Source organism: Ambystoma mexicanum, chromosome 8 (genome assembly GCF_040938575.1).
Source record: "Ambystoma mexicanum isolate Mex_15411 chromosome 8, UKY_AmexF1_1, whole genome shotgun sequence".
NCBI lineage: Eukaryota > Metazoa > Chordata > Amphibia > Caudata > Ambystomatidae > Ambystoma > Ambystoma mexicanum.
In genome coordinates this window covers 747,069,382-747,092,725 of record NC_090929.1, presented here as the reverse complement: position 1 = coordinate 747,092,725, position 23,344 = coordinate 747,069,382, and positions in this window count along the sequence as shown.

Sequence of the window (23,344 nt, the reverse complement as noted above, 5' to 3'; positions counted from 1 at the left end):
ATTTGGATTACAATAACAAATTCTGATTAGTTCTTCATATCTTTCTTCAGAAGATGTCTTTTAAAGGCGTGTTAGTGATATTTGGCTCAGGAGTTTCTCATAAAAACAGGAATCCTTGTTCCCAGAGAGGGATTCTGTCCTGGTGAGGAACTGCTTGCCTCCTTTGATTTTCACAGTATATCTTGACATTTTGATTAACACCAAGTGGCTTGGAACATAGATATGCACGATAAAAAAATTGCCCTTTTCATGTGTCCCATCATAATTTCAGGCTGTGGGCAGTATACGCATGGGAAACTAGCACAACCAGTCTGGAAGCACGGGTAGGGGGAGCAGGGACTTCAATTAGTGAAAAGTGCATTGTTAAGTCAGTATGGCATAGCGATAGATAAAATCACAAACCAAAGGTTGCACCTGTGTGAAAGAAATTGTTCAGAATATAGACCTAAAATATGGCCTAGATGGGAATCTCCTCACCTATTATTTTAGTGAAAAGTGAAGCGGATAAATTAAGGATTTTATTGTTGACCTGTCCTGTATAGGTGTGATGGGAGAGAACTTTGAACTTTGCAAATCATTAAATCAAACCTATGGATCTATATCAACAGGTGAGGGAGTACAGGTGATAGTGTTTTCCGCATTAGATTTCATCGAGGTAGATATCACATTTTTTACTACAGATTTTGCTGCAAATATGTGGAGGTGGGTTTAGGTGAATAGTTAACGTAGAGGGTTAATGCGGAGCTGTGAGGGGGTGTCTCACCCCACATATATTTGCGGGAAAATCTTCCAGTACAAAAACAATAGATGATTGCTACTTCAATGAGAAAAGTTTGAAGAAATCCTAGTCGAATGCAACCTTATTTATCATGTTTTAAGGAGGAAACATTTTAATTGATTGGGCCCCTTAATGAATAATGAAGGAAAAACCACAGAGGATGTTTTTTGGACGTGATGCATTTTTTCTGTCCCCTGTAAAAGTGACTTAGAAAATTGTTTTTATGTTGGCAAACTTAAGGTTGATTCCTGTACTCCCCAATACAATGCACACGTAATCATTTTGAGGAGGATAGCTATAATGAGACACCAGTATAGGTTTAGGTCCTAAAACATTGTGGTCAAGTACAAGACCAGCATTACCTATAGTCTGCTCTTTGGGACTAGTCTGAGGTTTATGGGTGGGTAGTATAAGTTTAGCATGTGTAAAAGTGATGTCTTGGAGGATTATCAGAAAGTGTTTAGTTTAAGTGACTAGTTATGGTCCAGTAGCCACAATGTTTGTGTTTTAAATGTTCAGAGAGGGTTGGCCTCTTCATGAGACATTCTGTGATTGCATTTATAATTCTATGGTATATAGTTTATCTAGGTTACATAATATAATACGTTTGTGGTTGGCTATTAGCATTGTTCATGTATGGGACAGAGTGGTAATTTGCTCTCCTTTTGGCAGCCCTTCCGCCATGTTCTCGTCTCCTCTTTATTTAACTTATCTATATTCTTATTTTTATTTGTTTGAATTGTTGATTTTAATCTTAATCTCTTCTAACTATTTTTCATTTATGTCTTGTAGCTTCCCTTTTTTTAAATTCCATTTTGTCCTTATAGGGTCCTTGTCTTTTGCATTGATGTTGTGGATGCTTTTGGCTTGCTTTGTTTGCTCTCACGAGTTGAGACCAATGCAATGTTGTTGTATGAACTACGAGTATCTTGTTAGAGGTGCTGATCTAAGGCTAGCTCTGCCTTATCTATGAATGGCTGACATTTTAACTTTTGCTAGTTGGAATGTGAAGGGATTTAATAGCCCAATTAAGAGAAGGAAGATACTCAACTTTTTATGTAAAGAAAAGCAAAATATAGTTTTACAAGAAACCCACTTCCAGCAGGATAAAACAGAATATATTTTGAATTCCTTTTATGTGAGGAAGTACTCAAGTACCTTTGCGAATAACTCAAGGGGTGTGACTATTTTGTTAAAGAAAAATGTAAAACTCTCCATAGATAAGGTGTATATCGATCCAAATGGATGGTCTGTAGCCTTAAAATTATTGGTGGAAAATGTCCACCTCATAGTGGTCAATATCTAAGCTCCTAATGTAGGGCAGTATGCCTTTTTAGGAAGTTTGGATGATGTCCTAATGGATATGGGAGATGGTGAAATTTTGATTGGTGGCGATTTTAAAACTATGCTGGACAAAATATTAGATATATCAGAAGTATCACGGTCATATGCAGAAGAAAAAGCTAGGAAAAGTCTGTTGCAATTTATGCAAACCTGGGATTTACCTAACAAATGGTGTTACCTGAACCCAGATAAAAGACCATATAGTTTTCACTCTATTCCACATACACTTCATCTCAAATAGATTACTTTCTTGTAAATGGAGATCTTTATGGGACAGTGAAGTCTGTTAGAATGTGGGAGGCCGTTATTTCTGATCATGCTTGTCTTTTTTAGAGCTGGGCAAGTCTGTGGGTGATGCCAGGAAGGGTAAACGATGGAGACTAGATACTTGATTACTATCTGATGAAGACTTTGTCAAACAGGTAAGCACTGAAATTTCACTCTTTATCAATGATAATGTAGGGTCAATGAACAATTTGAGAACTGTTTGGGATGCATTGAAGGCCCATTTATGCGGTAGAATTATCAGTTATGCCTAGTATAAAAAAAGGCTGAGGCAGAGTATAAAGAGGCTGAATGTGCTTATAAGCGTAGCATTGAAACTCATAACACGTCCTCATCGGGCACTTCTCTATCCACCATGTTACGAGCAAAACGTGTGCTGGATGGCATAATTCATAAGAAAGCCGAAAAGGATGTATAGAATACTGGTCAAGCATTCTGGGAGAGAGGGGATAAAGCTGGACCTTTGCTTGCTAATAGACTAAGAGGTAGAGTTATCGGAAGATAAGTGCTATCTATATCAGAGGGTAATGGGATTCCTATAAGGAAAAACAATGAGATATGTGAGGTGTTTAGAAAATATTGTGAATCCTTATACCATGATGAAGGGTATGTGAGAGAAAACGAAATTCTGGATTTATTTAGGCCGGTTCTCCATTTCAAAATTAACTAGTGCTGATGTAGTTTCTTTGGACAGAGAAGTTACAGTACAAGAGGTTGTGGATGCCATGAATCTCTTGACTGCTGGTAAATGTCCAGGTCCAGACGGTTTTCCAGCCACATTAGCAGCATTCCTAGTAGACCTCTTTAGGGAGATTGACAATGAACAAGTAACTGAATCTATGCAGGAAGCTGTTATATCGGTAATCCCGAAACCAGGTAAAAGCTGGTCTTGTTGTAGCAATTATAGGCCATTATCCCTTTTGAATGTTGATATTAAACTCTTGGCTAAGATTTTTGCAATTAGAATCAATCCCATGCTCCCAAGATTAATTCATCAAAACCAGACTGGTTTCATTGTGGGGTGAAACAGTTATGACAGTTTAAGGGAACTTTGTGATGTTATTTCCTTTAAAATATGACTCCTTGGAACCCTATGCAGCTGTTAGCATTGACACTGAAAAAGCATTCAATAGGGTCAATTGGGTTTACCTATGACAAGTGTTAAACTAAAATGTGGACCAGGATTTTTGAAATGTACTGCCCTTTATAAAGAGGCTTCAGCTAGAGTCTTAGTAAATGGATGCTTGTCAAACAGCTTAAGAATTGTCTCCCCTTCTATTTGCCCTTTTTATTGAACCGTTGGCAATTGCAATTAGGTAAAATGTAGATATCAGGGTATCCTAGTGGGTGATAGCCTTTCGAAAGTCCTTCTCTATGCTGACAACCTTCTTGTTTTGATGTCCGACCCTGCTTCCCCATTTAAAGAATTAATGTCGGTCTTGAGAGGTTTTGGCATGATTTTGGAATATAAGGTTAATGTGTCTAAAACGCTAATCTTTCCCATATCAAGTTCATGTCACAGATGTCTTTTTGAGGTAGGGCAAGGAATCTGGGTGTATAAGGAATTCCGATATCTGGGTATACAAGTATCTAGGCGTATAAAGAGTTTATTGGCAGTCAATATAAGGTATAAGATTGAAGAGTTCAAAACACTATGCTTAAAATGGAAAAAGTTGAAACTTGCACTGTGGGGAAAGGTAAACGTTATTAAGATGACTCTATTACCGAAGCTCCTCTATGTCTTCAGTATGTTGCCTCTCCCCCTGACAGGGGATTTAGTTTGTGACATAAACCGAGTTCTATGTAACGTATTGTGGGGAGAGAAAGAAAAAGCTATGATTCCCATGGATGTGCTTGTGAGGCCAGTGCACTTGGGTGGTTGGATTCCCTGACATTGTTTCCTACCAAAGAGCATTCCCATTATGAATGTTGCGTTATTGGATGAAAGGGGATGCGGCAGGAATCCCTAATTGGGTATGCATAAAGAGGAGTTTGGTTTGTTCAGCCCCATTAGATTGTCTACTCAGCATGAAAAGGAGAATGCCACTGGCAAAATCCCCCCCGTTTATCAGATCTCTCTCAAGGGATTGGAAAAAGTGTTGCTTTGATTTAGGTGTTAGCTATTTATTGAGCCCTACCTCCTCAGTTTGGTAGAACCCAAAACTCTGATTTAATAATCGCCCTCTTTCATGGTCTACATGGTGTTCTGCTGGCATCTGGCACCTAGGACAAATATATGCTGGTACATCTATGCTCTCGTTTGATTTTCTTAAATTTAAGTACAAGCTAAGAGCCTCTGAGGTAGGTCGGTATCAGATTTTCTGCGAAGTGGTTAATAATGCTCTAGCGCCTTTGAATGCCTCGCTCCAAGATATTCCTCCATTGCGCCATCTGCCCAAGACCTCCTCACCTTCGGCCTCGTTCATTTATAAATTACTGACACAAGCGCATGGGACCACTCCTTCAGAGCATGGTAGTCATGTGGTCACTGGAAATATGGTCTGAAATTTCGGATAGAGATTGGAGTCGAATCTGCACAGGACCTTCCAGGTACAAGGTTGACTTTAATCTGCGGTTCACTCAACAGATGGTTAGTCATGGTACATATTGGACACCTTCAAGGATGAAACTGTGTGGGCTGATGCAGATAGATGCATGTTGGAATTGTAAGAAGGAGATTAGCAACGATCTGCACATGTTTTGGTCCTGTACAAAGGTGGTGAGTTTTTGGGAGGGGATCTTACAATGAATGGAGCTATTGTTCGGTTGGTCACTTCCTCGGTCACCTTGTATGTGTGTATTAGGGTTATTTCCAATGGGTCTCCAACTTTTGTCTGATCAGTTTTACTGGGCTTATAGAGCCCTTTTAATAGCTGAAAGAACAGGTTTTGAAGTATTGGAAAATTGATACTCATTCAACGATTGACAGCTGGCTACATGATTTGTCCATTCTATCAAACGGAGAGAAAACCAGTTCTCAACGAATAAAAACAATGGACAAGTATCTTGCTATTTGGAATGCCTTTAATGACTTATGTTTGATGTCCCTTAGGTTCCCTAACTCCCCAAGCCCCCGGACGCTTTATTTTTTTTTCTTTCTCTTGCTCCTTGCTCACCCCGTGTTCTATTCTCATTTACCTTCTTAAAAATCTGTAAATATGGTGGTTTTTTTGTATATTGTACAGATTCTAAATGTTATCTATTCATGTAAAACACTGGTTTGAATGTTTTCTGATTATCACTCTTTAATGTACCATTTGTTCTTATTTCTGTCATTAATGTTAAAATTATAATATATGTTTTTAAAAAAACGAACATGGTTTTTGATTCCAAAAATGCAGGAATCAAATATGGCAATGTAGATTAGCGTTGTTGCTGATAAGTATGAATTAAGAATCTAATGTGTGGTCACTGAAGCAATTCTTAGAGGAAGCAATAAGACTAAGGACAAATATTTGAACGGTTTTAGTGAATGTGTATTTTCTTTTGGATAACTGTTATGTCATGGGGTTGTGTTCTGCTTTTTGGAAAGAGGTGCCCTTGTTTTTAAGGCAGCATTGATTTTAAGAATATTAATGCTTTAATTTGAGTCATTTTAAATTATTTGGAAGTACTTTTATGGAAATATTATTTTCCAAAATAGTTATAATTGATTAGGTTAAAAGCCACGAGATCAAATGGCACCAGCTACAATTCTAGATGTAGGAGGATACCTAGTCCACTTTCCCTTGGGGGGATGGTATGGTTTATTGTGTTACGTGTTTATTCTGTGCGAGACAATTTCCTTCCTGCATGCGGTTGCTAACGCGGAATGAGACAGCGAGTTTAGGACTTTGTTTGCATCGCAGAGTTGCTTTTTCCATCGTTACCCAGAGATGTCAGTGGTCATGACACCGGGATGGAGGGCTCGTTCTATGGTCCTTTTCGCCTGAGTGAAAAGCCTTATGGGAAAGGTGGTCCAGGCTGACTCCAATTAAAAAAAGACAGAGAAATTGGTAATTATCGTGCACACCTTCTGCTGGTGGGACGGAGTTATCTTCTGTGTCCGAATCAAGAAGAAACAAGGAATATATTCTAAGCACTAACTACGGGATGGTGTTAAAGAAATTAAGGAATAAGAAATAACTTTCAGAAAACCTCATTATGTTTTCATATCTGTTTTTGTCAAATGTTTCTTGTCCTTAGGAAGACAGACATCAGTTTTGATTCAAAACTAGATGACTTGGTTGTGGAAACTAAGTATGAAGGGATAGTCGCTAATTATTAGATTTGTATTGATCTTTCGTCTTTAGAAGACCTCTAGTTGACTTCACATTTTGATATTCAGCACTACAGTGTTATTAGAGGACATTATATATGTTTCTATATTGAGGCTAACAGAATTGTTTGCCTTGAGGATATTGCTACAGTGCACACAACACTTTTGGCGCTTCATTGCAAATTTTTGAAATAAGTTTTTATGCATTTGTGAGAAACTTGTCTGGCTGTAGTGGCACAATGTGTGTTTTGTAAGGCTTGAATGATTATTTGTTAAATATTTAATGTATTTAAGACAATAAAAGAATGTAATGACTTGGATATTATGACTCCTGACCTATTGCATTCCTTTCTACTATTTTAAGTCCTTAATATGAAATATTGATTAATAGCTTTTTTCCGTGAGACATCTATTGTAATTGTACTGTGTTTCTAGACCACATATCTTTGAATCCAGAATGAAGCACAATGTAAAAATCGTCCTATTACTTCATTTGCTTCGGAAATGTGACCAATGCAAGAGCCCAGATTCTGACCACCACAATAGCATGTACCCACCATCAATACTAATAATTCGGCCGCAACATCCAAACCTTCATTACCAGACTAATGTGCACCACCCAGTTATATGGTGGTTATTAACTGAGACATGTGGACAAAGTAACATGGTAATTTTACCCAAGTGTAAACCACATGGTTATAACCAAATATACCAAGTGTCTATCTAAATTGCTGTGAAGTGACTGGTAGGCAACATGCTGGTCTGATATAAAACAGTAGCCACTCGCACACCATTTAACTTGAAATGTTATCAAAATTAGCAAGACGGATCAAGTAAAACAGCCTTTTCTCGGAGCATAGAGAATGTCTGGAATTGAGCACCTTGTCAGTCTTCAGAGTATGTATGGCGGTGTATGCTACAATAAATATCACTCTCTAGAATCTTTCGGTGAAGGCAGGTTTTCCCAGTGTGTACAACACATTTTGCCATCACTGATGCTATGGACTCATTAGCTTTCTGTACCATGTCTGCGATGGCACAATAAACACTCCCAAGCTTAGAGACGGTTCTAAGGTTTTTATTGATTTCTCAATGGACCCTGTGGTAATCCCGCTCGCTCTTCAAATAACTAGCCTCCTCCCAAACCATGGCATCACTGACCCCAGTAAGCCCGTCAATATCTAATTAATATTGACCACTGCTGTCTAAGATCTGTCTTTACTGCAAATGTGGGCCTAATGGCGGGATTTCTTTTTTAATAAAACTCCTGGAGAGACATTCTAAAAGTGTCCTTACTATAGTTGGTAATGTTCTAAAGGGGTATATGATTGTGCCTTGAATACACCCTGCTTGACTCTGGTCTTCCATTTACCATGCTTATGTTTTACTCGGTGTCCAGTCATAATATCGAATACAAAATGTCGAATGGCAAAAAAGTTGAATCAAAAATGTCGAAAAAAAAATGTCGAATTATTTTTTTTTTCGATATTTTTTTTTGGGCTCTAGTTTATATAAAAAAAATAGGTAAAAACAAAAAAAAAAAGAAAAAACAGGGGTAGGGGGGGGAACCCCCCCATTTCGAAAAAAAAACGTCATAAAAAATAAATTCGACATTTTTGTTTTCGACATTTTTTTTCGACTTTTTGACTTTCGACATATTTGTATTCGAGATTATGACTATAAACCGTTTTACTCTCTCACCTAATCCCAATACTCTTGTCTTCTAATGCCATCTGCCTCTACTCTTCCCTATTCTCCTCTATCCCGTCTATGTCTCTTGTTCCTTCTCGGCCTTGCCTCCACCCTTTGGAGTTACTCCTTCCTCCTCTACACTACTCCTCCTCTATTCTACTTCTCCCTCCTCTGCACCACTACTCCCTCCCTGCATCACTCATTCCCTCAACTTCTCTGTATTCCCCCCCCTTACTACAACTCCACCCACCTCCTATTTAAAAACCCTCCTTTCACTCATTTCAGAAAAACTTCACACACATTATTTCGCTAACCACACCTTCCACAAGGGGGGCCCCCAGGGAAGTTTTTGGCGCTAGGGTCTAGCCAAGGGTTAGTGGTGGGGGGGGTGGTCGGGTGTAGCAGGGTAGTGGGGAGGTATAACGGCGGCATTATTATTATTAATTATTATTTTAAAAAAAGTTGGTGTCTGGGAACGCTTTATTATCCGGGGTATCGTAAATAAGTTACACCCCCCCCCGCCCCCTTACTGGCGTGTTGCGTTGATCCAGGCGGGCGGGTTTTTTCAGCTGGGGCCGCGGTTTTCTCTTCCCGGGTTTTGGGTTGCCTGGGAGGGAGCCGGGGTGCCGTGGGGAGTGGGGGAAGCGTCACATCCCTCATTTGGCAGGTGGAGGGGGGTCCCCTGAGTCTCCGAAGCACCTGGTGCCGGCCCCGCTCCGCCCGGGGCGTACTGGTGCAGGGGGGCGGCCGGGGGCCATTGTCAGAGCACGTGTGTTTCGGGCTTTCGAGGTACTGGTGCGCGGTGACACCCTTCGGGTGCAGGGGGCAGAGCGGTCCTCTTAAAGGGACCGCTCCTTCTTTTAAGTGGCTGCAGGGCACTGCGGTGCGGTGGGTGAGCCACCAGGGGGCGGGCCAGTGAGGAGTTAATTTCATAGGGGTTCCCAGGTTTAAAAATAAATAAATAAAAAAAACACAGGAGAGAAAGGAAGGGGATTTACTAGGGGTTCCCAGCATCAGTAGTGGGTGGGGGGGGCCTCGTAGGGGGAATTAGTAGCTTAGCAAGAGGGAGCTAGGAGGAGGGGTTTCCTCTAGGACTGGGGTAGTTGCGAGGTGGGAGGGTTTATAAAAAAGAAAAATATATATATATATATATATATATATATATATATATATATATATATATATATATATATATATATATATATATATATATATGAGATAATAAGGTTGTTTGCAAAGCGGGAGTTATTTAACTCCTTTTGTTATTAGTTGTTAGCGCAATTTCTCTGGGGGTTTCCCCTCTACTAGGGGTCCTTCTTTCCACGGGTAGGTCCCGGCTCGGGGGCTTAAGTAGCGGGGAGCGACAAGGGGCATATTTTAGTGCGCCATTAAGTGTTGGTGCACAATGGTGGGCCAAGGTGCAAGCAGGAAGGGGTTGGTGGATGCGAGGGCTCTGAGGGAGGCCCTGGCCATAATTAGCAGGGCAACTAAGGCCCATGTGGTGGGGGAGGTTACGGGTGAGGGGGAGACAAGTGGGGGTAGGCCGCAGCATAGAGCGGCAGCTGATGGGGCTCTCGCGGCAGTGGTGGCTTGCACGCCCGCGGCGGCGGAGAGGGGAGGTGTGGGAATACAGGGGCAGGAAGATGAGGAGGGAGATAGACAGGAGGGCGTCCGGGGAAGAGAGGATTTCGGGTGGGCAGCCACGTGGGGAGGGAATGAAGGATAGCACTAAGGGAGCAGGGAGTGCTCAAATGGGGTTGCCAGTCATTTGGTCGAAAAAAATTGGTCGACCAGACAATTGGTCGAACCAATTTGATCGAAAACCAAATGGTCGAATTTTTTTATTTTTTATTTTAACCCTTTTTTTTTTTTTTGGGGGGGGGGGTCCATCCCCAACCCCCTTTTTTTCTCTAAAAACCCCTTTTTATATTAAACGAAAACCCGAAAAATAAATATATAAATAAAAAAAAAATTTGACCATTTGGTTTTCGACCAAATTGCGTCGACCAAATTGCAGTCGACCAGTTTTTTTTCGACCAGTTGACTGGACACCCTCAAATGGAGGTGGCTCATAGGAACCACGGCGGGGCTATGGATGGGGCACAGAAGGGGGTGCAAGGGTAGCGGGGAAGAGGGGGGAAATACCTGCGGAAGAGTGTGGGTGGGAGAAGGAGAGAGAGGTCCCCATCAATTGAGGTGGATAGGGCGGGGCGCGGAACGGCCCCCCCAGGTAGGGTGAGTGAGGGCGGAGGGCGCTGCGCAGCCCCCGCTGGTCAGGTGGAGGGTTTGAGAACGGCCCCTCCTCGGTCCGCGTACGGAGAGCCTAGAGGGTGCAGCACGGCCCCTAGCAATGAAGACCCCAGGGTGGAGGTCGGAGCGCCTCGCCCGAGAGAAGAGGACCAGGCAGGGGTTTCCACGGCCCCGCCGAGAAGACGTCAAAGAGTAGCGGGGTGGACACCCCGGGCTCGCAAGAGGAAGAGCAACTCGACTGGGGCACGAGCTTGCAGCTACAATGGTATTTGAAGGGTGATGAAAATTAGTTTTATAGGATTATGTGGGGCAGTGGGAGGTGGATGGTTATAGGACGGTGGGGGAAAGGGAGGAGGAGAGAAGAAGTTGGTCTTGGGATCTGGAAAGGCAGGCGCAGGGTGGTCGGGGGGCAAGGGGGCGGGGGAACAGTTGGCTGGTTGAGTCTGCTGACATGTTTTGTCCCCGCAGTAGGAGCCCGGTAAGGAAGGAGATGGGGAGCATCGGTGTGGACGCAAGGCAGCAGACGGCAGGTGCAGAAAGAGGTGAGCGGGAAAGGGAATGGCAGAGAGGGGTCCCAAGAGGGGAGACGGGAAATGAAGGGCCGGGTTTGCAAGGGTTAAGGAAAGAAGTGGGGGTACAAGCCATTGGAGACTTGGGGGTTGAGGAGGGCATCTGCTCTGTGGAGGTCCAAACGGACAAGGTGGGGGAGCCATTGGTGCTTGAGGGGCAAGCTGGGAAAGAAAAGGAGTTGGAAGTGAAAGAAAAAGAGAAAAAACTGCCATACATGGGGATAACGAAACCGTTGGGGGCACACTTGATGGCGGCAACCAGGGAGAAGATTCAGGGGGTGGAATTTGTAGACGTTTTTTAAATTGCTCCATAGGGAAGTGAGAGCTAAGGAGGGGTCTAAGGAAGAAGAGAGGGAGCTAGCTGCGCGCCCAAGGGTACCGGTGACTATTGAGAATTGGACGCCGGCATATCATTTATGCCAGTGTTTATTGTGAAAAACTCCCTGAGCGTTGTGTGGCCCTACTTAAATATATGGACGTAATTCGGAAGGCTTTCACGAGGTTTGGGGGTTTTGCATGGGTGAGGTATGATGAGGAATTCAGAGCGAGAATGGCGGAGGACAGTCAGGCTGTCTGGGGGGAGATACATGGAGCTTTGGCTGCAATGGATGGCCCCAACGAGGCCTGCCCCGACATTGCACACAGCAAGTTGGCTGCCGGTGCCCTTCCAGACCTTTCTTGGTCGCCCCGCCCATGAAGGGGCGGGGGGAGGGGGCAGAGGGCAGTCCTCAGCAGCATGTTGGGCATTTAACAAGGACGGCTGCACAAGGACCCTGTGTAGGTTCAGGCATGAGTGTAGCAAGTGTGGAGGAAAACACCCTCTTACGCAGTGTTTCCAACAAGGGGACAGGGGGAGGGGGAGAGGTTCAGGCAGAGGGGTTGTGGGGAAAAGCTTTTACGCCAATTAAGGTGGGGGTTCTGCAGAAATGGTTGCAATTTTATCCATACAGAGAAGGGGCAAAGATTTTGAGTGAGGGGTTTAGTCAAGGTTTCAGATTGGGGTATCAGGGCCCAAGGGTGCGCCGGTGGGCTGAAAATCTGAAGTCAGCCAAAGAAAATGTTGAAGTGGTAAGGCAAAAATTGAGCAAAGAAATAGCGGCGGGAAGGATCGTGGGGCCATTTGATGACCTGCCGGGTGACTTAGTTATATCCCCACTGGGGGTGGTGCCCAAGAAGGCTCCGGGGGAGTTTCGATTAATACACCATTTGTCTTGGCCGGAGGGCATGTCAGCGAATGGTTTCATTGCTCCGGAAGAATGTGGGGTTGTATATCCAAGTGTTGAACAGGCAGTGGAGCTGGTAAGGAAAGAAGGGCGGGGGGCCTTCATGGCCAAGTGTGACATCAAAGCGGCGTTGAGGTTATTGCCGGTGCACCCGGAGGATTTTTGGTTGCTAGGTTTGCAGTTTGAGGATCGCATATACATAGACAAAGCCTTGCCAATGGGGTGCGCAATTTCCTGTGCGCTGTTTGAACGATTAAGCTCCTTCTTACAGTGGGTTTTTTCATTTAACTCGGGTTGGGAGAGTGTGCTGCACTATCTGGACGATTGTCTGTTCATTAGCGGGGCAGATAGAGAGGGTGAGGGCAAAGGAATGCTAAAGTTGTTTCAGGAGCTAATGGAGGAATTGGGTGTGCCGTTAGCGGAAGACAAAACCGAAGGGCCTGCAGTGGTGTTGACATTTCTGGGAATTGAACTGGACTCAGTGGCTATGACCTCACGCTTGCCGCACGACAAGGTGAGCAAACTGGTGGTGTTGCTGGAAAGGGCGGTGGGGGCCAAGAAAATGACGCTGGTTGACATGCAGAGATTGGTAGGGCATCTGAATTTTGCATGCAAGGTGGTGGCCCAAGGACGGACGTTTTGTAGGAACATGGCGAGGTCTGTGGCGGGAGCGAAGTGTCCACATCATGGGATAAGAGTATCAGGGTCAGTGAGGGAGGACTGCAGAATTTGGCTGTGTTTTTTGGAGAAGTTTAATGGGGTGTCAATGTGGTTGCAGGGGACCCGGTGACATGGGAAGTACAGATATTTTCGGACGCAGCAGGAGCAGGGGGTTTCGGATTATTTTGGGGGGGAAAATGGTGTGCGGAGAAATGGCCTGAACTGTGGTTGAAGGAGGGAAGGAGTATAGCATTCCTTGAATTTTTCCCATTACTGGTGGCATTGGAGTTGTGGGGGAAGGATATGCGGGATAGGAAAGTGAATTTCAATGTTGACAATGAATGCGTGGTCCACATGGTAAACAGGCAGTCAGCAAGGGATCAGAAGGTGGCAAGACTCATGAGGGAGTTTGTGCTGAGATGCATGGAATTGAATGTGGTGTTTAAGGCAACACATGTGCCAGGGAAGGATAATGGCATCGCTGATGCATTATCTCGTTTTCAATGGCAGAGATTCCGTGGATTGGCTCCAGAGGCGGATCAGGAGGGGCAGCAGATTACGGAGGAGCTGTGGAAGATAGGAAGATGAGAGCGCTGGCTTTGGTGGAGGGTTAATTGGCCGGGGCGTCTAAGGAGTCATACAGGAGGGCCTGGGAGGATTTTATTGGGGGGGGAGCGCGTAGTTGGAAGGGCAGATGGGTTGCGGAAGAGAGGAGGGATGATGTCATGAATTTCCTCCTGAGGTGTATGGACAGGGGCTGGTCAAGAGCAACTATAGCGGGGAAGTTAACAGGAATTGCTTTTTACGGGAAATGGTTTTGGGGTTTCCAGCCGAGTGGGGGGGAAATGGCGAGTAGGATGTTGGAAGGATGGGCAAGGGAAAGTAAGAGGGACAAGGACAGGAGGAGGACAATATCGTCTGAATTGCTGCAGAGGCTGGTTAAGGCAGTAGGGGGAGTTTGCTGGTCGGTATGGGAGGGGGAGCTGTTTGCGACATGTTTTACGTGGTTATTTTTCGGGACTTTTCCGGTTTCGGAGTTGGTGGGGGGAAAAAGGGGGTCTGGGGGTTTGCAGTGGGAGGATGTGCAAATTACAGAATTGGGTTTGGGCATCAGGATTAATAAGTCTAAAACAGACCAGAAGGGGAAGGGTTCCTGGGTTTTGTTGGGGCGGGGGAGCAAGGGTTTATGCCCAGTGCTGGCAGGCGGTTGTGGAAGGAGCGGTGTGGGGGGAAGACAGGCTTGGTGTTTAAGCATGAGGATGGGTCGCCGGTTTCAGCGGCACAAGTTTTGGAGGTATTGCGGAAGGCTCTGCTGGTGTTAGGAGAAAAGGGCGAGGATTTTGGTACACATTCATTCAGGATGGGCGCAGCATCGGATGGTAATAGATTGGGTTTCACGGAGGATAAGGTGAAAAGTTTGGGGCGTTGGAAGTCTGGGAGATACAAGGGGTACGTCAGGGAGTTTCATAAAGGGGATTTTTGAAGGAAGGGGGTAGAAGTTGGCTGACAACAGCGTGGGGGTGGTATGTATTGTGGTGGTAATTTTGTAATTTCTTTTTCAGATGCTGTGCGAAAGGAGGGGGAGTTGGCGCAAGTGTGGATTGTTGGCCATCCAATTGTTAAATGGGCTGGGAAAGAAGCGGAGAAAAGGTTTAGGGGCAGGCAACTGGGGTGTAGCTATAAGGATGTGGTGGTAAAATGGCAAGGGTTAGGGGGCCTGCGCTGGGACCAGTTGCTGCCTATGCTGGCAGGGTTGCGGGAGCGTTATGGGGCGCAGGAGGTGTTGATTATTCACGCTGGGGAGAATGACCTGGTGAGGGATACGGGGGTGGTCCTGCTAAGGAAAATGAAAAGGGATTTAGTTTGGGTGCGGGAAATGTGGCCTCAAGCAGAGGTGTTGTGGACTAAGTTGTTGCCGCGCAGAGTGTGGAGGGGAGCGAGGGGCGAGGGAGCGGGCTAGAAAGGGGATCAACAGAGAAATGGTGACGTTTTGTACCTCTGTGGCGGTACAGGTGATGGAACATAAGGAAATAGTGTATGAGGGCTTTATGATCTTTAGGGAGGATGGGGTGCATTTGTCGGTTTATGGGAACAATCACTATTTGGCGGACTTGTGCTCTTGGCTGGGAGATTGGTTAAAGAGTTGGAAATAAAGGAATGTGGTTGGGGGGTGGGGCAGATAGAACACCTCGGGGGAGGGTTTTTCTGGTGCCGGGGGCATGGCCCCTTTTGATGTGGGGGCTGGGAAGCACAATGGGGGAATGACACGGGAAAGGATGGGGTGGTGCTGTTTGCACAAGCGGGCCACCCCGAGGGAACAGGTATTGAGCCTGGAGGGGCATGGCCCCAGGGAGAAAGCGGGACGCCTGGAAAAGGGGTAAGGAGATGGTAGGGTCCAAGGGACAGTTAGGGAGGAAATGGCTTTATTTAATTGTTGGGGGAAATGAAAATGTGTAATTAGTTAATTGGTTGTTTAAATATTTTGTTAGTCTGTAAGGCCATGGAGCCAGGTAAGCATTTAATTGTAAGCTTTGGCCTATCACATTAAAGCGACCTTTTCCACTTTTAAATGAGTCTGGGTTTTTGTGCAGTAAGCCAAAATGTCACACACACCGCAGTACCACTTGCTCTCACTAACCAATATCTCATCTTCGCAAGAAATTGCCTCCACATTCTGCTGCTTCATCCTTCATCCTGGTGGTCTCTTGGTCTGCCTCCTCCTACTGACCTCACTTGAATAACCCACAACATCCTGCTTCTTGTCATTCTTTTTATTCTCCCCTTCTTGTTGGCATTGCTCAACTTGCTCTTGCTAATCCAGCGCTATATTCCCAACCTGGAAGGGGTTCGTTAAGTAAAGATGTTAAATAATAAACTTGGCCCCGCTCCTTTCCCCACTCGGGCACAGTGCTGAATGGCAATGGTGGTCAGGATATTGCAGTGCCATTGTTTGTGTTGGGGGCTCCTGGTACAAGTCCCCCTTCAAGGTAAGGAAAGTCTCTATGGGGATCTGTGGCCCCGTATTCATTCCCTGGTGGTCTAGGGTGTTGTCTGCAAGCCACAGATTTTTTCTGTTGCTCATGTGGAGGGCGGTACAGGCTGTCTTACCCCAGTGTATGCACATCTCTTCACCCCTGTTCAGTCACTCGTCCTTTCGGTGGTATCCAGTCTTTGCATCAAATTACTATCCATCGAAATGTATTAATTGACATGCTTTTCCATCGAAAAGCATATTCATTGAATGCATTTCGATGGATTTTTAGGGTTAGAGTTATGGTAAAGTTAGGGTTGGGGTGGGGGGGGGGTTGGTGGGGGAACACCCAATAAAGTTAGAGGAAGCTGGCCAGTGCTGAAATACATTAAAGATTTCAGCGCTGGACAGCTCCCTCTAACTTACGTTAGGCATGTTTCATCAAATTTGCATGGAATAAATGTAAAGTGTTTGTATAACGAAACCTATTTGATGTAAGGGTTTCTTTACATAAACACTTTGCACTTAATGTATGGGAATTCGATTAATGTTTTTCGATGGAAATTATTTGATGCATCTAATTCTCGATGCAAAGGCCATAAACCTTTTCGGCTGCCTGAGTCGGCCTCTGGATGATGGACACTAACTGTGCAAGGGTTGTCTGTACTTGGCTGCATTTCAGCCTCTGGCTGCCACAGGTGGATGACGTTACTCTCTGCTGATTATCGCCTCTTCCTCGGCTCGGTGCTTTGTCCTTATGAGAGATGGAATGACTGACTAGCATTGTGTTTGCAAGGCATGCTCTAAGATAACCTTGTACAGTACAAAAACATACTGGAACAAGGGCCGGGGGAATGAACTGTGTCCCTCTCAACTGCCACCGTTCTCCTCTGGAGAAGGATAGGATCTGGATTGCTCCCTGGTAGGCGACTGACTGAGCAGTATTGTCATTCTTCACAGGCAGCATACTGGCCTTGTCACAACTCGGTTCACTGCAGTTCAGGATTACTGTATTTAGATCGTTCTATGTCACTTCTGTATTGTTTGACATGTTGTGTAGTAGTTGTCTCATCTGTGTGTCTAGTTCCAACTGTGCAAACCTTTTCTATGGAATAACGATGTTTTTGTGTCTTGTTGGGTACCACCGTATGTGCGGATTAGTCGGATTAGTTTAGCTTCCCTCTGTGTTGGGCACATTTCCTTTCCAGGGTAGGTCAACTCCATCGTATGCTTTTTGCATTCCCCAAAATCTGTTTACCAAACGCAATAAAATCAAAGCAACTCTGGACGACCATTGTTTGCACATGTTGAGCAAAGAATAATGTACTCTTTTTGAATTGTACGTGGACAAGTTATAATTAAAGTTTCGGGAACCTATGCACTTGTTTTAAGATTTTACCCTTAATTCCACTACTCTCCTCAAAGACATTGTTTATTTTTTAGTCAAACTCTGAATGAATGTACCCATTGCTGCGTCATACTCGGTAAATTTGAATGAGCCAGCGGGTGCAAGTTGTCAAAGTGCTTCCTGTGAACTCCATTTTCTCTTGGGACTTTGGAGAATAGTGTGCAGTGGCGTGAGTAGATGACCATGAGAAGCGCCATGCACTGTGAACTTGCATTGTCTGTAGCAGTACAGGACAAATACTGTGCACTTCATTGTGCATGATGATGCAGCACACTTGCCTGAAAAGGGTTGACAAAGGTTTAATTTGGTCCATAGCGTTTCTGCACACACTAACCATTGTGCAAATTTAGTCTCTCTGCTGAGGGCGATTTTGCGGCAAATGCCATGCCCAAGAATGCATGCAGCTAGTAGAAGAGTATGGGAAAGAACAAAACATGTACTGTTTATTGCACTGGGGATGAAACAGAGATGGCACAGGATGAGGTATGAGAGCCCCCCCCCACTTTGTGCTGGTGCACACACTATAATATCTTTCAAATCTGAGCTGAAATCGTGACCTTCGTTCAATGACATGAAATCGCTGTATACACACATTTGCACGCACATTAAGTTTAAATAGTTCCTGGTGAGATCTTACAATGTTAGGGGGTGGAGGATATTCAGTGATCATCCAGCTTCCTTGAGAGCATTAAACCATAGGCCGAATTTGAAGGTCACATTTCACTTAACCCTTTAAATGAATATTGGGCCCCTTCACAAAGAAAAAACTATGAGCGACTAACTCCTGACTTCTATTAAGAAGGTACTGCTAGTAAGTCTGGAGTAAGTCAGAGTTTCTTTTGGAACTTCCATCGTGAATTGAAACCTCTCTCAAAGTCAGAGGCTTAGAACATTTTGTTGAACTGATCTAAAATACTCCTAGGCCTTTTAGGGTGCAATCAAAGCATAGAAAAATGACCCCATCTCGGCATTGCTATCATTAATTTGTTTTGTCCTGCCTGATTCCTGACTTTTCCCAGGAAATCTTCCCTTAGCATTTGAAAGGGAGGCAGCGCGTGGCGTGTCCTTATCAAAGACCTGAGGGTCATAGATTGCAACACCAAAATGCATGGCAATACTTTCGCCTGGATAGCTGTGAAGAGCACCTTCCACCCCTCAAATTAGTGACAGCCTTATGTAGAGCACGATCGTACTCTGGTTTCCTACGGCTGATTGCCGTCTTAAAACCCGGGGAATGGTTTTCCTGTCGTACTGTGTTCTCGCATGGTGTGTGTGGGATACGGTTGTACCCATATATGCTCATGGTTTCCTCGCCTGCATTGTGCAGTAGAACAGACAGACACAACATATGTTTTTGCAAAAGTGGCTAGATTGTTTGGCATGAACACATATTCTGAACTTTTGTACAGGAAGGTGCCTGCAAAAGTCAAAGGTGGCGATCACCATTGATTGGGTGGATGATAAAACCTTTGCTTGGTTGCTCCCCAGTGACTGGGCCCTCAACGCATGCACCAGTTCCTCATAAATACTGAGTGGACCCAAACACTATCTTCCACCATACTCTCGCCACTGACATGGACTACAGTCACAAGGGCGTTCAACCCACAGCGCTTTGAGATCATACCAATGATAAAGGTGCTATACAAATGCCGAATATAATAACATAACGGTGGGGGCCTGCTTCACTGCATGGCCGAGATGGGAAAAAGCTGCATACTCCAAAGACTGACTGAAGAGGTTGAACAACTGAGGACACACGCATAACATTTGTGTTTAATACCCCTGCCTTAATACTTCAGTTCTAGATGATACACTAATCTCCCTTCTCAAGATGTTAATTTGTTCACCTTTTGGGAATGTGCTGGTGTCTGTGTGTTCTAGTCCTGCCCAAGTTCTTGATCCTGCAGAAAGCCTTTCTTGCTTACATCTGAAAGTACTTGATTCAAACCTGTTCACATTCCAATGTACGTTTCAATTTAGGGCATTTAAAATGGCAGTGAAGACTTGCTGGTCTTGTATATTGGATTAATTTCAGCCTCTTGGAATTAAGTGTTTAGCTTTGCTTGTGCCAGCATCTTCAATGCTGGGTCATTAACCAGCTGGAAATGCTTTAGTCATTATTGCTCTCATAGGTCGTTCAGCAGAGTGCTGCAAAACGCTGAGGCTATCTCAGCGTTATGGCTGATTTAGGTTTTTCCTCAATTACATTTTTGCTGCGATCAGTTCCATTTAGTTGTAATATTATACATAGAGGGTTTAATGTTGATGAACTGGATGAACAGGACTACCTCATTCGATAATCCTGTTGCCAAAATAAAGAAAAATCTGTATTTTAGTCGGTTGATATACTGCTAATTAAAGCATGTGTTTGAGCACTTGCAGACCAGGCAAACAGCGGTGGAGTGTGGTTTAAATCCCAGTTACACCACAACATGACATGTTGAAATTGTTTTTATTTTTGGACTGTTTGGTAGCTAATTAAGAACATCTTTCCTATGTAAGAGTGAGAACTCCACCAGCACGAGTGCCAAATTATCAAAATTACCACTCAAGCAGCCCACGGGGCTCTCTTGTTTACTAATGGCAAATGGCATTTTGTTGTACTGCAATAAACCTAGCACTAGTGGTCATGAAGCAATTGAAAAAAGCAGTTACTGTTGGAATCGGCCATTTTGTTTTGGCAGATACCAATATTTTGTTACTGATTGCATAATCTTTGTTTACTCCAATACTAGACAGAAATAACACCCAGAGCGCCCAGGACAATTATAGAGGAGCTAGGTTCATCATTGTGTCATGTGTAATTTATCAAAACATCTGGAGGAAGGATTGCCTCTGATGATGGGAATAATTTGTCTTAGCATTATGTTTTAGTGCATATCTCTGCTGGACAATGCTTTCTAATCAATTGTCCAATATTTTGTTCTGCAGTTGCTTATTGGGGAGATATTGCTCTGGATGAGGAAGACCTGCAGTTATTTGATCTAGACAAGGATCTGGATGAGAAAAATCGGACAGCCACGCGGACGGGACATACCACAGGTAAGTGCATTTCTTTTATGTTTTTATTTTGTTTGGCTGATTAAACATCAACCTTTCAAAAAACAATGTACAAAAAAAGATATAAGAAAACCAAACAATGTTTACAATTAACAAACAATAGGAATATAAAAAATCACATTTTCTTTTGAGTTTCAATTTCTTACCATTAGTTACATACAAATTAAAAAATCATTCTATCTAACATTTTTCTCAGTTTTACAATTGCCTCTCATATACATTTAATGCATTCGACTTGCCACCGCCTGATCTCTTCATCGTACAGTATTAGATTAAATTAGATTAGATTAATTGACCACCATCCACCTTCATTTGTGTATTTATTTATCAATATTTAAAGCAAACTCTAATAATTGTATTGTTGAAATTCTAACTAATATTTTTCTTGTAGAGAATATGGCCCATCAGATCTCTTCATTAGTGTTTTGGCAAAGTGGGGCCAACATACATATTAAAAAATGCTTGCGTTGGGTCGATAAAGCCTTGCATTCTACAATATGTTGTAGGGTTTCTCTGGTGCTCTTATTACAGTATCGACAGAATCTCATATCTTTGCTGACAATTGGTCTTCTGGCTAATTTATCATTTGTAGGCCATAAATCCATTCGGAATTTTAATATTTTCGATCGCAGAGAGTTTGAGGGACACTTAACAAGGTAATCTGCCATTGTGCGATATTTCTTATGACCAAATAGGTTTCTGTCAAAATCAGCAAGCAATAGACATTTCTCTTTGTGTGTGAGACCAATCCTAGTTATACAGCTTAATTTTAGCTCTTGTGGGATTGTTCAATAACAGATCTAACGTGACACCTGCTACCTCAAGAGCATTTTCTATGCAATTTCTCCACTTTGTTGGAAATATGAGAAGAGGGGGTTAATAGGTGTCTGGTTAGTATGGTTAAAATGTTTCCAGTTGACAACCCCAATATACATTTGCTTAACAGACCATACATTTTCCAAATGACTTAAATATGCAATGACAATGATCCCAACTCAAAATGTAATAGCATACTGTTAGGGAGAATTCTCATTTATGGCTAATTTCCCACACCTAGTGAGTTCCCCAGCAGCTTTGCTGGACTTCTGGAGTTTATTTTTCTCCACTTTGTAAGAGTGAGCTTTCCCCCCACTCTTACCTGGGTTTTGCTATGTGTTTCTACCTGTTTTTGTGATTGTGGACTCTGAAGTACACCACTTCAGTAGCCCCCTTCTTTTTGTGTGTCTTCCCTCGACTCCATTTCTGAGGCAACTACTGTCCCCCAGAAAAGGGTAAAGTTACCATTAACTTTACTTAGTCAATCTACCACAGATCCAGTACACCCCATCTTCCATGGAGTACTGGAAAGAGTTAACTCGTATCCCTTTGTATCTGTACCTCCTAGAGCATTGTTTCGCTATTTTAACATTTAGACTTGGCTGGTGGCAGTGGTATCTACCCTAACTTTTCTACCGCGATTACATTAGATAAACGTGGTACTGTTCCTGGCTATTATATTACCCTCGAACATAAACCGGCTCGACCAAATCGTCTTTCTCTTGGCTCCGGTTGGGTTTATTCGCCATTTCTTTTTGTTAAAGTCCTTCTTGTGTTTTACTTTGCGCGGCAAACTAGGTTTGCCTTCTTTGTTCACTGTCTTTTGGCGGGCTTCTGACAAGAAACCCTCCTCAAGGCGCCCGGGTGTCTAGGTGGGCTGAATGTGAGGGAGGGGTGTAGACACCCGCTGCACAGGGTATCCTAGGAAAACCAAGTCGCACTTTGTCATGATTGGCCAAGGTAGTTGTCCGGGCTGGACAACCCCCCTGCTGGGTGATTGACAGCCAGGCTGCGTGAATGGGTTTTTTTGCATAAAAGGCAGGTCTCTTGGGCTAGAAGTCAGAGTCTCCGCTGGAACTACAAGGAACCGAAGAGAAGCAGAGAGAACGACGGCTGCTGCAACTACCCCGTCCCGGTGAAGCCTTCCTTCAGTCCTGAGCTATCTGCCCTTCAACGACTCGGAGAAGATCCCATCCGGAGTCTTCTTCCCTTGAGCTTGGTGGGGATAACAAGCTCATCTTCTACAGCCAGAGGGCCCTCTTCTGTGGTTTAAATCGCTGCACACTGCTGTAGTGGTCCGGATAGCCACCTGAGGAGCCTATCCTGTTTTTAAGAAGCTCACCTTTTATTCCTTATCGCTGCTGCTGGCTTCATCCCTGTGGTGAGACCCCCTTCAGACGTCCTCCTTCACAACGAAGCTCCAGGAATCGTGGGTCTGCGGGAAACCAACAGGAACAACTGCCAGAGCACTAGCTGCACCACTGGAACAAGGTACTGTGTTCTGTTGAGGAAACTGAGTGAATCCCTTTTTCTTAATTTCCAAGGCTTGCCCTTGTCTTCCCTCCTTCTTATAACTTTTGCTTCCAAACATTGACAATATCGAAGTACTTGTGGCTACGTTGAATCGTGAACTGTCTGACCGTGTGATCTTCAGCAACTGGCTCCGGCCCTTTGACTTTTGACCTCCTGTCTCTGAATGTTTCTTGATTCTGCCTGCCTAACCAAAATATTGCCTGTGATTTTTGCCTCCAACTCCCTCTGGGTATCTCAGGTGCTAGGTGTGTTTTTGCCCCGGTAGCATTTCATGTTGCGGATACGCGTTTGTTTAGTAGACTGAACTGTCAAAAAGTATCGCAATCGTATTCGCGGTAACATGAATTGTTCATAACACCAGTTCATTCAAACACAGGGTACTTGCCTTCAGACTTACTGTACAAAGTGAATTGGTTAGTTGTAGTACATTTAACGTGTGGCTTTTATTGAAGTTTAATAGAAGTGTTGTGTTTATAACGAATGGTTTAAAAATAAAT